Source organism: Canis aureus, chromosome 18 (assembly GCF_053574225.1).
Source record: "Canis aureus isolate CA01 chromosome 18, VMU_Caureus_v.1.0, whole genome shotgun sequence".
NCBI lineage: Eukaryota > Metazoa > Chordata > Mammalia > Carnivora > Canidae > Canis > Canis aureus.
In genome coordinates this window covers 42,435,254-42,451,910 of record NC_135628.1, presented here as the reverse complement: position 1 = coordinate 42,451,910, position 16,657 = coordinate 42,435,254, and the positions used below count along the sequence as shown (strand labels likewise).

Genomic DNA, 16,657 nt, shown 5'->3' with positions numbered 1-16,657 from the left:
TATATATGTAAAATACACTCACAAACACTGTAGATAAAAGTAGAATTGTAAAAAAAAAATTCAAGTTACTACAGAGGGTCAGGAAAATAGAGAAATGAAAACCAGAGAGAATAAATAGAAAGAAAAAATAAAATGGTAGACATAAAACCCAATAGACCAATAATTATATTAAATATAAGTTGCCTACACACAGAAATTAAAAGACAGAATTAGTCAACTGGATTAAAAACATGACCCAACTATACCCTTTCTTTTTGTAAGATACTCACTTGAAATATAACAACATAGGCAGATTGAAAGTAACAGGATGGATAAAAGTATATAATAAGCACAGGAATGGCTATATTAATGTCAGATAGAGTAGAATACAGAGCAAAGAAAATGACCAGAGACAGAAGAATATTATATAATGATAAGTCAATCCAGTAAGATGACATAGCAATCCTAAAAGTGTATATGCCGAAGAAGGAAGTAGCAAAATATTTGAAGGAAACAGTGTAGAACTTATTATTTTAGACAAATCCACAATTGTAGTTGGATATTTCAGCACCTTTCTTTTAACAATTGATAGAACTAGATGGAATATAAGTGAAGATATAAAAGAATTTAACACCATCAACCAACAGTTTCCAAACCACAATTATAGAACAGCTCATCCAACAGCAGCAGAAAAATCATTCTTTTCAAATGCCCAAGATAGACCACATCCTAAATGATAAAATAAATTTCAACGATTTAAAAGAATTCAAACCATACAGAATATATTTGCCAATCATGATGGAATATTATTAGAAATTGATTACAAAAAATGAGGAAAATTTAGGAACTACACATTCCCAAATAATTTATAGATCAAAGAAAACTCTCAAGTGAAATTAAAAAATACATTGCAATGAATGAAAATGAAAATACAACATATCAAAATTTGTGAGGCAAAGTTAAAGCAGTGTTGAAAGGAAAATTTATAGTGATAAATGCATACATTAGCAAAGAAGAAAAGTTGCAAAAACAATCATCTAAGTTCTTAGAACCTAGAAAACCTAGAAAAACTTGAAACCTAGAAAAGCTAGAAAACCCAGAAAAGCTTCAAAAAGTAGAGCAAAATAAAACCAAAGCAACAGAAGGAAGAAAACAATAAAGAGCAGAAGCCAATTAAATTGAAAAAAGAAAAATAACGGAGAAAATCAATGAAACAAAGATTGACTTTTTTTGAAAGATCAGTAAAATTGGCAAACCTCTACTAAGACTGACAAAGAATGATATAGGATAGACACAATTTACCAACACCAGAAATGAAACAGTGGGTATCATTTAAAACCTGGTAGGCATCAAAAGGACAACAAGGGAGTACTATGAACAGCTTCAAACTCATAAATTTGGCAACTTAATTAAAATGGACAATTCCTCAAAACCCACAAGCTTCCACAACTCATTAAATATGAAACAGATCCTTTGAATAGTCCCGTAACTTCATAGAAAACTAGATATTTACTTACCCCCCCCCCCCAAAAAAAAAAACCCTCTCTAGGCCCATATAGATTTGCTGGAGAATTCTACTGAACATTTAAATAATTAACACTGATAACACAATCTCTTCTAGAAAACAATAAAAGAGGGAATATTCATCAATTCATTTAGTAATGTAGTAGTATTAATCCTGAAAGCAAGAGTTCCAGTGGACCCAGCCTCCAGAAACGTTTCCGTATAGCCAGACTCCTGCCTCACCCTGATCCCAGGCCAGGTCCTTGGGCCTTAGGCTCTCTGCTTGTCCTGGTATAGGACAATGGCCCATAGGAACAGGACTCTAGATTGGCTCCCATGGACTCAGGCACATGGTCTGCCTCATAACTGTTCTGAATAAAAAAAAGAAAAAACACAAGAGACAACACAACAAGTGCTGATGAGGATGTATAGAAAAGGGAACACTCATGCACTGTTGGTGGGAATGTAATTTGGTACAGACACTATGAAAAACAGAATGGATATTCCTCAAAAAATTAAAAATAGAAGTACCATATGATCCAATAATCCCACATCTGGATATATATCCAAAGGAAATGAAAACAAGATCTTGAAGAGACATTCATACTCCCATATACATTACAGAATTATTCATAATAGCCAAGATGTGAAAGCAACCATCATCCATCCATCCGTGGATGAATGGATAAAGATGTGCTGTATATTAGCCATGAGAAAGAAGGAAATCCTGCCATTGTGACAACATGGATGAACCTGGAAGACACTATGCTAAGAGAAATAAGCCAGAAAGAAAAACACAAATACTGTATGATCTCACCTTTATGTGTAATCTAAAAACAAAACAAAGTAAAACTCATAGAACAGTGGATGCCAGGGGCTGGAGGGGGAAGGGATGGACAGTAGTAGGTTAAAGGGTATAGATTTGCAGTTTTGTAGCATGAATAAGCCAGAGATCTAATGTATAAGCATGACAACTGTTTCTAATAATGCCTCACTGAACACTGGAAATATGCTGAGAGTAGATTTCAAGTACATTTCTCACACACAATAAATGGTAACAGTGAAGAGATGATATGTTATTAGCTTGACTCTCAGTCATTTCACTATGTGTATGTATAAATATACATATATATATCAATTCATCATGTTGATCACTTTAAGTATATACAATTGTTATTTAAAATACTGCATTGAAAACATGTAAGATACAATGTCAACAGTACTTGGAAAGATATTTATAACCTACATGCTTTTATAAAATTAGAAGAATGACTGAAAAGTCGTTCAATTGAATGAACCAAATGTCAATTGAATACATTCAAGGAAGAATAGAATAAACCCGAAGGAAGTAGATAAAGGAGAAAATAGAGATGAGACAGAAATATAAAAAATGGGGGAAAAAGTTACAATAGAATCAAAGAAGCCCAAAAGTTGTTCTTGGTAAAGAATAATAACATTGACGCATCTGTGGAAAGAGTAACCAAGAAATAAAACCATGACACAACTAACCAATATCACATGCTGTAAAAATTCTAAGCTTTAGAGGATATTGGAAACAACTTTATAAATAAATTTGAAGACTGAGATGAACTTAAAACATTCCTTGAAAAATATAACTTACCAAAACTGACCTAAGAAGAAATGGAAAATATTCCACGTTCCAGCGTGATACTATAGATCACAGCAGACTGCCAACACTCCCATTGAAACTGGAAAAAAGGGCAGCCTGGGTAGCTCAGCGGTTTAGCGCCGCCTTCAGCCCAGGGCGTGATCCTGGAGACCCAGGATCAGGTCCCACGTCGGGCTCTCTGCATGGAGCCTGCTTCTCCCTCTGCCTGTGTCTCTGCCTCTCTCTCTCTCTCTCTCTCTCTCTGTCTCTCATGAATAAATAAATAAAATCTTAAAAATAAATAAATAAAAATAAAAAAGATTAAAAAAAAAGAAACTGGAAAAAAATCAGATAAATTATAAAACTTATTTTTGAAGTTATCACAGAGTTTTAGATGGACTTGATAGCAAGGACTGGATGTGCTAATATTCCAGAGAGGGGCGATCCCTTCCTAGGTGAGCTTTGGAGCATTTGTTGATTCTGGGCTGGAGTTGAAGACCAGACTTGGTCTACTGGGAGAGGGAGAAACCAGTGGGGCTTTGGTAGTCCCATGGATAGATATGATGGATTGGAATCTAGAAGTGCTCCAAAATATTTAACCATTACAGAAATGCAAAGTAAAACTACAAGGAGGTAATACTGTGCACCCAGCAGAGTAACTGAAACGATAGACTGATAGTATCAAGTATTGGTGACAATGTAGAGTCAGTGAGTGGAACTCTCACACATTGCTAGTGGGAATATAAGTTGTTTCAGCCAATTTGGGAAATGATTTGGCAGTTTTAATAAAGTTAAATGTACACTGACCCTATGACCCAGCAATTATAAAGAAAAAGATTAGAGTGCTGATATAGACAATAACATGGGTGAATCTCACATATATGACATTGAGTGAAAGAAGTCTATATTGTAGAACTCCATTTATGTGAAACTCAAGAACAGGCAAAATTAATCTATTGTAGCAGAATTCAGAATAGTGGTTATCTTCGGGGAGGAAGATATTTTCTGGGAATGGACACAAGGAAAACTGATAGGATAAAAATATTTATGTCTTAATCTGGTTAGTGGTTACACTGATGAATACATATATAATTTTGTAGAGCGTACCTTTCAGATTTATTCCTTTCATAAACATTATACTTCATTTCAAAGGCAATGATACCTCCAAAATATGTGATAAAATAAATAGATGGATAAAAGAGATACTTGCATAGAAAAAAATGACGGTGTATTAGTAATCAAGGATAACAATTAATGTAATTCTGGGCCTCTGAGGACTAAAAGTTTCACTGGAGATTTGTAATAGCAACCTCAGATGATATGCAGATATAACTGTGGCTTCAGAAACCTTTTGGTTTCACATGCCACTGTTGATTCATACTAGTTGATTCATAGTTGTCTTTTTACCCAACCCTTCTCCAGTTAGTCTGCCATCTAAGTCATTTTCATGTGTCCACCTGCTAAGTGCCATCCATTCCACCCCATCAAGTACAGCTCACCTTGGTTGCACCCACATCACCCACACCTAAATCAGGGGGCCTGATCACTCTGCTGTCAGCTGTGCTCAAGCTCCTGAGTTCTGCATGCCTTACCTCTTACCCCATCCTACAGTATACTTCTCTTGCGGTCTCCCTGACTTTGTCTCACAGTTTTATGAGCTCAGCCCTTATGCATGAGCTGCCTACCATACACACGTAAAAACAAAAAACTAGGTTCTCATACAAAGTTTGGGGATTGGGGAGTTAGGCCTGACTGGTTGGTTGGGAATGTGAGCAAATGAAAAAGAAATGACTTTCCACAATTTTCTCTACCAGATTATAGTTTTTTATATTGTGACCAAACAGCTTTCACTTTCAAGCTGCTTCCCCTATAGCCTTTGTCAGAGTCTTGATAGCTGTATATTTCAATAACTAAACTTTTCAAAAAACTGTTGAAGATGCCACTCTGGGCGAATATACACTAGAAGAATTACTGCTGTCTAATATTTGTTTTTTTTTTTTCATTTATTCCACCGTTGTAGGTATTTCACATAGTCACAATCTCTTTATACCCTCTCTTGTTCCAAAAATGGTTTTCATGTAATTTAGGAAGTGCTATGGGATTGCACATATATGAAAACCCTTAGGTAATGAGATCAGGGAAAGACTAATGGGGGGAAAGTAGGAAGGGAAAGAAAGGTGAAGCCATGGAGTAAAGTGAGGGCCTAAAATAATTGTTTTCAATTCTATATGTTTTATGAGAAGTGGCCTGAAATTTTGGGTCTGAGCTCAGCAACAATAATAAAAAAGGAAACACAATTTGTTATATACAGAACTGAATCCCCATACATTTTTTAGCCCTAGTGTTAACTGTAGGGTTTGCTCGCTTTTCTATAGACAGTCGAAGATCAGGCCTTTATTCAGAAATGTAATCCTCTCCTTGCATCACCTTGTTCCTTGCTTTGGGGGAAGTTAGACACAAGCCTAGGATTTTTACTAGGAACAGAAAACTGCCATAGTTTCAAGGACTTTCCGAGGTAGTCTGTCTGTATCTCTTTTTGTCTCTGCCTTCGTCTGTCTGTCCCTCCCTATATATCATCTGACACTAACATCTGAGAAACTATGGGGAGTTTTATTTTCTGGCATCTCCCTACTCCTTAGAGTAGATGGCAAAAGATACATTTGATCAATGTGAAGTGCATCTTAAAATTTTCATCATATGTTCTTTCTGAAGATGCTGCTAATGCCTTGGGGGATTTCATCAATAAAAATGCCTCTAGTTTTCAATGACATCTTTTATAGAATGTTTTCAATGACTCATTTTTCAACTAATGCAAAGCAGATGCCTGTCACAGTAATGAATAGTCTAGAATTTCTAGGCTTAAAATATTATTTTTTGTTTTGTGGTATATTTCAATCTTCTAATTGAGAAATAGATTCCTTCCTATTCAATGAAATGCTGTAATAGTAACAATAATACTAATAATAGATATACTCATCCAGATTGTCTTGCAAATTGTTTCTGCATAAAAAAGGGGAAATTATGTATTTCGGTGCAGGAAACATCTAACATCTGTTTTCTTCCTCTCTCAATGTTAGAGCAAAATATTTTCTTCATTCTAGTTTTTAAGAAAGTTTATTTAACCTCTGCTTCTACTTCACTTGGCTTAGAAACTATAGGGTGTGTCTCAGAATGAGTGTGTCGAAACCTGGCAGGTGGGGGGAAGGAAGCCTGGCAGGACTGATTTCAGTTTTGTTTTCCTCAATCTGAGTTTATAGAAGTGACTTTACTCTATGAAATGCTTTTTTAGTAAGTCATTAATTACTCTGTCACAGTCTGGTCTGTTTGATCAGCATCCAAGGGTTTAAAACCTCTTCTTTACTTGGGAGTTTCAAGAGCTGCAGAGAGCTGTGTTGTCTTGGCTGCAGACAAACTCCCAGATATTCTGAGTGGATTCCTTTGCAATAATGATTTTCCTTGCCATTGGGAGCCTGTGGGGGATTTGGGTAGGGAAGAGCAGATGTTGGCATATCTTTGGCTTTCCAGAGTGGACTCACCTCTGTTTTTAAGTGTAAAGGAATGCTTTCAAGGACTCTTTGAGGTCCCTATAAATGCTAAAGCCCTCTGTGTTAGTTCCATAGGGCAGACCAGGGTTAGATGGCCACATTGCAGGGATTTATCTTGTAAGATCTGTCTCGGGGCCAGGTAGAGAATGGCCTGAGTGAGAGCGGCAAAACTAGTCAACTTTTAAAAGTTAACATCAGGTGCTATCATGTATTGTGTGTGCTCAGTTAACTTTTGGTTTCCACATTCCACTGTTGATTCACACTGGTTTTATATGGTTTTTAAACATTTTTCTTGCACTTACTATGTACCAGGGACTGTGCCAGGTGTTTTATATTAACTTATCCGCCGTTCACAACAATCCTCTGAGGTAGGCGCTGCTATTTTCTCCATTTTATTTATTTATTTATTTGTTTGTTTGTTTGTTTATTTATTTTTAAGATTTTATTTATTTATTCATGAGAGAGAGAGAGAGGCAGAGGGAGAAGCAGGCTCCATGCAGGAAGCCTGACGTGGGACTTGATCCCAGGACTCCAGGATCACGCCCTGGGCTGAAGGCAGGTGCTAAACTGCTGAGCCACCCAGGAATCCCTTATCTCCATTTTATAGCAGAAGAAACTGAAGCACAGAGACATTAAGTAATGTGACTCTCTCTCTCTCTCTCTCTCTATATATATATATATATAAAGTATATATATACTTAAATGTTTATGTATTTACATGTCTATATACACTTATATCTATATTTATATATCCTATGGGTTCTGTTTTTCTCAAGAACCTTAATACAATCAAGACTATAAAAATTAACATTTGCTCTGCTCTCCATAACTGAGTTTCTTTTTTTTAAGGATTTACTTATTTATTCATGACACACACACACACACACAGAGAGAGAGAGGCAGAGACACAGGCAGAGGGAGAAGCAGGCTCCATGCAGGGAGCCCGACGTGGAACTTGATTAAGGGTCTCCAGAATCAGGCCCTGGCTGAAGGCAGCACTAAACCGCTGAGCCACCTGGGCTGCCTCTGTATGTCCTTTTTGGGGGAAAATGTCTATTCAGGCCCTCTGCCCATTTTTAAATTAACAAACAAAAGGCAGGATCAGATCTATAAATACAAAGAACAAACAGGTTGCCAGAGGGGAAGGAGTGTGAGAATGTGCAAAATGGGCAAAGGGAAGTAGGAGATAAGGCTTCCAGTTATGGAATGAATACGTTGCAGGAATAAAAGGCACAGCATAGAGAATGTAGTCAGTGGTATAGTAATAACATTCATTACATGGTAACAGAGGGTGGTGACTCTTGTGAACATAGCATAACGTATAGAGTTGTTGAATTACTATGTTGTATGCTTGAAACTAATGCAACATTGTGTGTCAACTATACTAACAAGAAAAAAATCTACCAAAAAAAGGAACAATATTCTTTTGTGCTTCCAGGAACCAAAGTTCACTGCTTGAAGATGATATAGCCCCAGTTGAGAATGCATGACCTAGACCTGCATCTATCAACTGTTGAGATTTCTTATTATTTCATCCACTCTGATGGCTCAGTCCTGGTATTGCATATGAACTTCTTGGGGCAATTGTTTGCTGAGACAATCCTGCAGAAAATGGAAACCAGTAATAAAGGACATGTTCAAACTTTTAATGTTTGGGGCCCTGTTCTGGGCTTCCAGGGAAATTATACTTTAACATTTACCAAGGTCAAAATGACTCAGCAAAACCTCAAAGCATGGGCTCTTAAATCTGCCCAGAGCACACGATGAACATCTGCTTTGTTAAAGAAAATAACCAAAAAGGAATATTCTGAACACAAAGATAAGAAAAAGAAATAAATCTTCCTCATTCCTTTAGGATTAAAGTCATACAGCCCAGAATACTAGAAACTTAAGAACTGCAACTTTCTGAAATGTCCTTTGTCTAATGATTTTCAACCTTTATGTAAAAATGTATGTAACCTACACTAAATGTTCCTTTACCAGAGCACTCTCTTCTTTGTGAAGATTGTGTATCCCAGGTAGCTGTCCTAACTAGGGTTTAAGTAAAACTCTCTTCCTTTTATTTAGGAATTCTGAAGTTTGTTCATTTGGTGTCAATGACAGTTATGCCTTCCCTTGCTGTTGATTTCTGAGGTGATCTAGCACCTCACTGTCCCTCCACACATCAAGCTCTTTCCCACTTTGAGTAAGCCTCAGATTAATTTGGGGGTGTGGCTTGTGTTACTAGTGGTCATGCTCTGTGTTTGAGGGGAATTCTCTGCTAAAGATCAGGGGAAGTTCTTTCCCTTTTCCAGGTCTTCTTGTTGATTGTTGAAATGAGATTTTATCCTTTTTTTTTTTAGTTTTTATTTAAATTCTAGTAGAGTTACATACAGTGTTATATCAGTTTCAGGTGTAAAATGTAGTGATTCAACACTTCCAGACATCATCCTGTGTTTTTCACAGGTGTACTCCTTAATCCCCATCACTTACTTCACCCATCCTTCCTCCCATCTTCCCTCTGGTAACCCTCTATTGTTCTCTATAGTTAAGAGTCTGTTTCTTGGTTTGCCTCTTTCTTCCTCACCCCCATGTTCATTTGTTTTGTTTCTTAAATTCCACAAATGAGTGAAATCATATGGTATTTGTCTTTTTCTGACTATTTTGCTTAGCTTTATACTTTCTAGCTCCATCCACATTGTTGAAAATGGCATGATTTCATTCTTTTTTATGGCTAAGTAATATTCCATTGTGTGTGTGTGTGTGTGTGTGTGTGTGTGTGTGTGTGTATATATATATATATATATATATATATATATATATCTGTTCCACTTTTTATTTTTTATTTTTTGAGAGAGAGAGATAGAGAATGCCAAGCAGGTTACATGCTTAGCTTGGAGCCTGATGCAGGGCTCATTCTCGTGACCCTGAGATTATGACCTGATCCAAAATCAATAGTCGGATACTTAACCAACTGAGCCACCCAGCAGTCCCTGTATACCACTTCTTTATCCACTCATCTATCAATGGACATGAAGCTGCTTTCATAAGTTGACTACTGTAAATAATGCTGCTATAAACATTGGGGTGTATGTTATCTTTTAGAAATTATTTTCATAACCCAGACAGTGAGGTCCCTTTCTTAAGAGAAGATTGTTTAAAGTTTAGCTCCCTGGATACCATCTGGTCAGTTTTTTCTTTTAATTTACTGATGGTCCTGGGGTGGAGGGATGTAAGGAGGTGTTTCCTCTATTCTCTGATAAAATTATAAAATAGCAAGCACAGAAAATTTTTTCATGACCTAGAAATATGTTGTAGGATATCTCTTGCTTTTATTCCTGTCTCTTGTTTTTATATGAAATTTATCTTAGGGATAGAACCATCAAAGATTTTGCATTTTATCAGGTTCTTCTTTCTCTTTGATGGAGGAAGTATTGACAAATTACAATACCAAGAAACCTCTTACCCTATGTTCTCGGTTTTTTTTTTTTTTAAGTAAAATTTATGGTGTATTTTCTAATTAAAAAACCAATATGTGTTCAATTAAAAAAATCAGAAACAACTAGAAAGAAAGAAAAACATAAGATACCTGGATCCCATTTCCCATTCAAAATTGTTAACACTTTTGATATAAAATCTCCTGGTTTTTTATGGGTAGGCAAATATTCGCCCAGTAGTAGAAGCATGGGCTGTTCAATATTGTGTTTTCCTACTCAGCAAAATATAGTTTCAATTTTCTTATACCTTTAAATATACTTTTATAGCATAATTTAAAAACCTTTTCCTTGGAAAATTTCAAATATAAGCAAAGTAAAGAAAATAGCATAATGCACCCCCTTATGTATATCACTCAGCTTCAAAGCCATTAATATTCTGCTACTCTCCCCCCCCCACCTCTTTAACGTTCTTCTACTCCTGTTTAGTTATAGCTCTACTGAGGCGAAATTGGAGTGCATGTTTACTAAATGTAAAATTATGGCAAACGGCTTGACAAACTGGAGTAACTGACACCCCAATCTAGATATATAACATATCTGTAATGACATGTCTTTCCCCAGTTACTCCTAACCCCCAGGAGAGGAAACTACTCTTCTGATTTTTTTCACCATACACTAGTTTCCAGGTGTTCATATATATGGAATAATATAGTATGAGTTTTCTGTGACTGGTTTCTTTTATTCAATATAATGTCATTGTGATTGGTCCTACTGTTGCATGTATCAGTAGTTGGCTCTTTCTTATTGGTGATAGTATTCTGTTTTGTCAATATATCACAATCTGTTTATCCACTTTCCTTTAAATAGACATTTGAGTTATTTCCATTTTTGGCAGTCATGCATAAACCTGCTGTGACTATTTTTGTACAAGTCTTTTTGTGGACATATGTCTTCATTCTCTTATGTAAATACCATGGCTTGGGATTGCTGGATGAAATAGGCACATGTTTAACTTTTTATGAAATTGTTGAGACTTTGTCTAAATTTATAAGAAACTGTCAAGCCTTTGTCACAGGAGCAGTACTCTTTAAGACATGGTGTCTTTGCATCAGTCTTTTGTATTATAAGTCAAAATGAAACAAGGAACTGATGTCATCTCACCTGACAAGTTTAGCAATAAAGAAATAATGATATTCAGCACATCCATATCAAGAGTCCGGGACTGCCAAACATCACAATTTTGCCCCACCACATCTGTGAATAACAGATGTTTTAGTTTAATTGGTACCCGTAATACCTGGCCCGATATTAGAACTGTCTCTTATGTTCTTGCCATCTTAGGAGTGGTAAGATGTGGCACCTATTAGCAAATGTTCATATTTTTACAATATCTGTGGTGAACATCATTTCAGAACTCCCAAGATGAGCTTATTAAATGAATGTGCTTTAAACATGTTGAGTGGGCAGTTAGAAATTCAATACAGTTGGTTGAAAGAACAAGGTAAAGTAGTGTTATAAGGTCACATATAGATATTGTATCCTACGAGCAGATATTGTTCCTTTGCGCACAGTTAATTTTTTTTTTTAAGATTTTATTTGTTCATTCATGAGCGACACACACACACACACAGAGGCAGAGATACAGGCAGAGCGAGAAGCAGGCTACATGCAGGGAGCCCGACGTGGGACTTGATCCTGGATCTTCAGGATCACACCATGGGCTGCAGGCGGCGCTAAACCGCTGCGCCACCGGGGCTACCCCAGTTAATGCTTTTTAAATAATAGCGGGCCACATGGATATTGCCTATTAATTCTCTAGCTATCATTAATTATTCTTTCTAGATGGAACTGTAAATTGTATGCCATGACTCATTTGTAATGTTGCTTTTCACTTTTTCTAAGACTGTAAGAACAAAATGAATCTTCCTGTAGCTATTTATGGCCAAGGCACATCTTCAGTCTTTTCAGACACATGAGGCTCCTCAAAGAGCTTACTCCCTTTAGGAACTGGCTTGTGCCCTGTGACAGTCAGATGCAGCATTGCTAACTGTCCCCCTGGAGGGCCCAAGTTTCCTACAGAGACAAACATGTTTGGACAACAGAGTCTCTATTTCACAGAATGTTAAAAAAATGATTAATTAGACCCAGAGCATATAGGTATGCTTTTATTTACCCAGGGGTTATTCGGCTTTAAGCAGAAAGCTTTGACCTTTGACTTCTCTTTAAAAATTTCTTCCTGCTTTTTACGTTCCTCTTTGTTAAGAGTCTTTGTTAAGTACGTTAAGTACTCTTCACATGATAAATCCCACATTGGTTATGTATTTCATATCATATATGTTTCTGAACTAATATACCGGTAATCCCTTCAGAGTGATATTGAGCTTAACCTAAATTCTCTTTAATCCAGTCTTTTTTTAAATCAAGTCATGTGTTCTGAGGAAATATGGAAAGTATTACTAATACTGAAAATAACATGATTGTTCTCCAAGGGATTTGGTGATCTGAAGGGTCAGCATTTATCCACCCTTCATGAAATAGTGTAATGTGGCTTCACAGTACTCAGTACAAGCCAACTGTGTTTAAAGACATTCTGCCTCTCAGATAACTCTTATATATTTGATACTCAGGAATAATATTTTCTTTCTTTAAATAAGGATGCAAAAATAAAACATTTTGAATAGTCTGAAGAAGCATCTTAGGGTATATTATTTTTCAGTTCTTACTTAACTTGGGTACGAGTAATGAACTATGGGTTTTTTGTTTTATGTTTTTTTTTTTTTTCATGTAACTGTTCAGTTTCTTGTCCTCAATGTGACAGTTTTTCAACTATTGGGGAAATGTTTTTATTTAAAATCATAAACTGATGTCCTGCAATGTACCTACTTGTAAAGATGAGTATTGGAAAAGAAGTAAACAATACAGTGTGAGAACACTCAGGTTGTATGATAAGGGGGAAGGGCTTCAATTAGAGTGTCATTGGGTAAGCTTCTTTAAACAAAGACTGACACAGAGTGACAAAGATGGCTAGTATTTAAATTCAAGAAGGCCAAGGGTGTCTGGGTGGCTCAGTTGATTAAGCATCCAGCTCTTGGTTTCAGCTCAGGTCGTTATCTCAGGGTTGTGAGACCAAGTCTTGTGTTGGGCTCTGTGCTAGGCATGGAGTCTGCTTGAGATTCTCTGCCTCTCCCCCTCCTTCTCCCTCCCTACCCTCAAGCATGTGTGTGCACACATATGCCTTCTGTAAAGGAAAAACAAAGGGAAAATAATAATGCAAACTTGGTAAAACGTACCCATCTTAGATCAATTAAACATCACTCATTTAGTGATTCATAAAAATAAATGGCCTTTTGTGACTAGATAAACAAAATTTCATATATCTACACAATGTAATTTTATTTGACTATAAAAAGAAACAAAGTAATGACACATGACACGACATGGGACATGGACGAAACTTGAAAACGCAAAGTGAAAGAAGCCATTCACATACTCAAAGAATAACTCACTCCATTTATATGAAATGTCCAGAATAGGCAAATCCATAGAGACAGAGAGAAGTTAAATGGTTGTCAATTGCTGGGGGAGGGGTGGATGGTGATTGCTAATGAGTACAGGGTTTCTTTGGGAGTGATGAGAATGATCTAAAATTGGTTGTGCTGATGGTTGCACAATGAGAATATACTAAAAACCATTGAATTGTATACTTTAAATGGGAGAATTTTGTGGTATGTGAATTATCTTAATAAAATTGTTTAAATTTGCCTCCTAATAAGAGTGTACTATGTGCCAGACATATGACTTATGCTATCCAATTTAATCCTCATCAGATGCTTGCAGACAAAGTTGATTTTTCTCATCTTACAAAGGAGGAAACCAGGAAACAAAACAAATGAGCAAAGGAAAAAGAGAGAGAAAGAGAGAAAGAGAGAGGCAAACCAAGAAACAGACTCTTAACTATAGAGAACAAACTGATGGTTATCAGAGGGGAGGTGAGTGGGGGGATGGGAGAAATAGGGGATGGGGATTAACAGAATACTCATCATGATGAAAAAAATGTATAAAATAAAATGATAAAATAAAATAACACTCATGAAAAATAAAGACACTGCAAATAAGAAAAGTGAAGGGATGTGAAACAACTATCTAAGGCCAAGGGTGCCTGGGTGGCTCAGTCAATTAAGCATCCAGCTCTTGGTTTGAGAAACAGGTATTTTCCAGAGGAACAGAAAGTTACCCTTGTTTAATTGTATATGGAAAGCACAAATGACTTAGTTTTATTCATTTCAAGTTTGAATTAAGTTATAAGTATTGGGTTAGTTTAACAATAATTGTTATTTTCTTTACTTTTCATTTTACTTATTGGTCTTTTGTATTACATGTAGAATTATAGTTATAAAAGAAATATAAGCACACCTATAGAAAAAATTATAACCTGAAATCTTTACAAAATTTTCATAAGACCCTAGCAAAGTAAACTTGGAAGTTGGCATATTGAGATTAAAAATAGCAGATAACTTGATTTAGACCAACCACAAATTCATAGCAAAAATAGATATAAACCTAGGGGTTGAAACATAGTTTCTAAGTTTATAACTCAGAATTTTGATTACCTTGTTTAAAATTCTGCTTCATGTAGGGGCACCTGGGTGGCTCAGTCAGTTGAGTGGCTAACTCTTGATTTCACCCTGGGGTCCTGGGGTTGAGCCCCGATGTCAGTTTCATGCTCAGCAGGGAGTCTGCTTGAGGATTTTCTCTCTCTCCCTCTCCCTTCACCCCTGTCCCCTCTGATGCTCTCTCTCAAAAATAAATGGATAAACCTTCAAAAGAAAATTCTGCTTCACTTTAATTAAATATATCTGTATCAACTCTAAAAAAATAAATGAACACATGAGAAAACAGGTTCTGACTCACTTGTATACACTAACTTGAGGAATGTTTGGCACTGCGAGGCTTGCAATGAAAGGCTGTCTACTTTCTAAATGTGAGCTTCTCATGTTGGCTGTCCTGGAACATCACTGGATGTCTTGCTATCATCCTTCCAAGTGATAGACCTACTGGGGCAATCGCTTGTTGCACTGCTATTAGTGGTGAGTTAGTTTACCTAAGTGGGTAGGGTTAGTGATTTATGAACTATCTGGAATCCTGAACAGGCAGATGACATGAGGAAACATGCAGCATCACAAGCTGATAAGTACTCAATCCAACAATATTTTGTTTTTCTCAGTTTTCCCTGATGGCAACTTGGAAAAAAGAGAAAAAAAAGGAGGATGTTTGAAGAGAAGAATCCGCTAAAAATTATCGTTTTTGTTTTTCAGGGGACTTCCCTGAGCAAAAGTTGGATCCCAATATATTTGAAACATAGGTGGCAGATGTGGGATGAGCTGGAATTTAAGGCTAGTATAAATTTTCATGACTTTCTATAGGTAGGACTCAAATTCACCTTTGAAGGAAGACTAGGTATTTATTTTGGGAAAAGCATTTTAATGACCTCTTTGATTCTAGAAGAGTAAAGCAAAGCATCTGTTCTGAAGTTGGGAGTTGAACTTCTCTACAAAATAGTGTCAAACTGTCCTCCTTGTGGGTGCATGACATCTTTGCATATTATAGTTTTTTCAGAAAAAAACATAATTCTTTCCAGGGACCTCAGAGGGTTGATAGCCTAATCTCTAAGTCAATGTCTCATGTTTAGAGGTTGTCTCATGTAGGAAATCTAAGCAAAGGCCACCCTACGACATGGGTGTTGAAAGGGGATTGAGTAGAGAGAAGCCCTCTAAAAAATCTTGTAGAGAAGCTGGGCCTGTGAACTAGGAGGTTATTTATGGATAACAGGGATATTTAATAATTTTTCCTCTTCTATTATAACTTTTTTCTTTTATGTCAAGCCATTGGTTAAGTCTTGCTAAATGTTGTAGTTCAGTCTTAGCTGAGTTGTGAAGGTTAAGGGTTGGGCCTGTGTCCAAGGCAGTGTGGCCACTTGGGACAGACTATTACCAGATGGACAGGTGAGCTGTGGAAGAGGGAGACAGCAGTGTGGAGCAAGATTAGCAGCAGATGTGGCTTCTAGCAACAGAGACATGCTCATGGACCATGTGAGCATTCCCCAAAGAGTCATAGAAATATTGGTGAAAAGAACCCTGATAGAGAATAGACATCTTGATGACAAGAGAAAGTGGGTTTGAAACCTGGACTATCGGGACGCCTGGGTGGCTCATTGGTTAAGCCTCTGCCTTCCGCTCAGGGCGTGATCCTGGAGTTCCGGGCTTGAGTCCCGCATCAGGCTCCCTGCATGGAGCCTGCTTCTCCCTCTGCCTGTGTCTCTGCCTCTCTCTCTCTCTCTCTCTGTCTGTCTCTCTGTGTCTATCATTAATAAATAAAATCTTAAAAAAAAAGAAACCTGGGCTATCTAAGTTACTTATAATGAGATATGAAGAAGTAGATAAATAAACATGTATTTGTGAAGTATTTGATATAATCTACGTTAGCATGTATTTCACTTTAAAGATTTTTTTTAATTTTTTTTTTATTTATTTATGATAGTCACAGAGAGAGAGAGAGGCAGAGACACAGGCAGAGGGAGAAGCAGGCTCCATGCACCAGGGAGCCCG

The 16,657-nt window shown here is 36.7% G+C and overlaps 1 protein-coding gene across 2 annotated transcripts in view; it reads left to right on the top strand.

The window, feature by feature from the left end:
• LOC144288918 (uncharacterized) overlaps positions 1–16,657 on the top strand; it is a 255,559-nt gene that overhangs the window by 157,495 nt on the left and 81,407 nt on the right. The gene's annotated exons all lie outside the window — the stretch shown is intronic.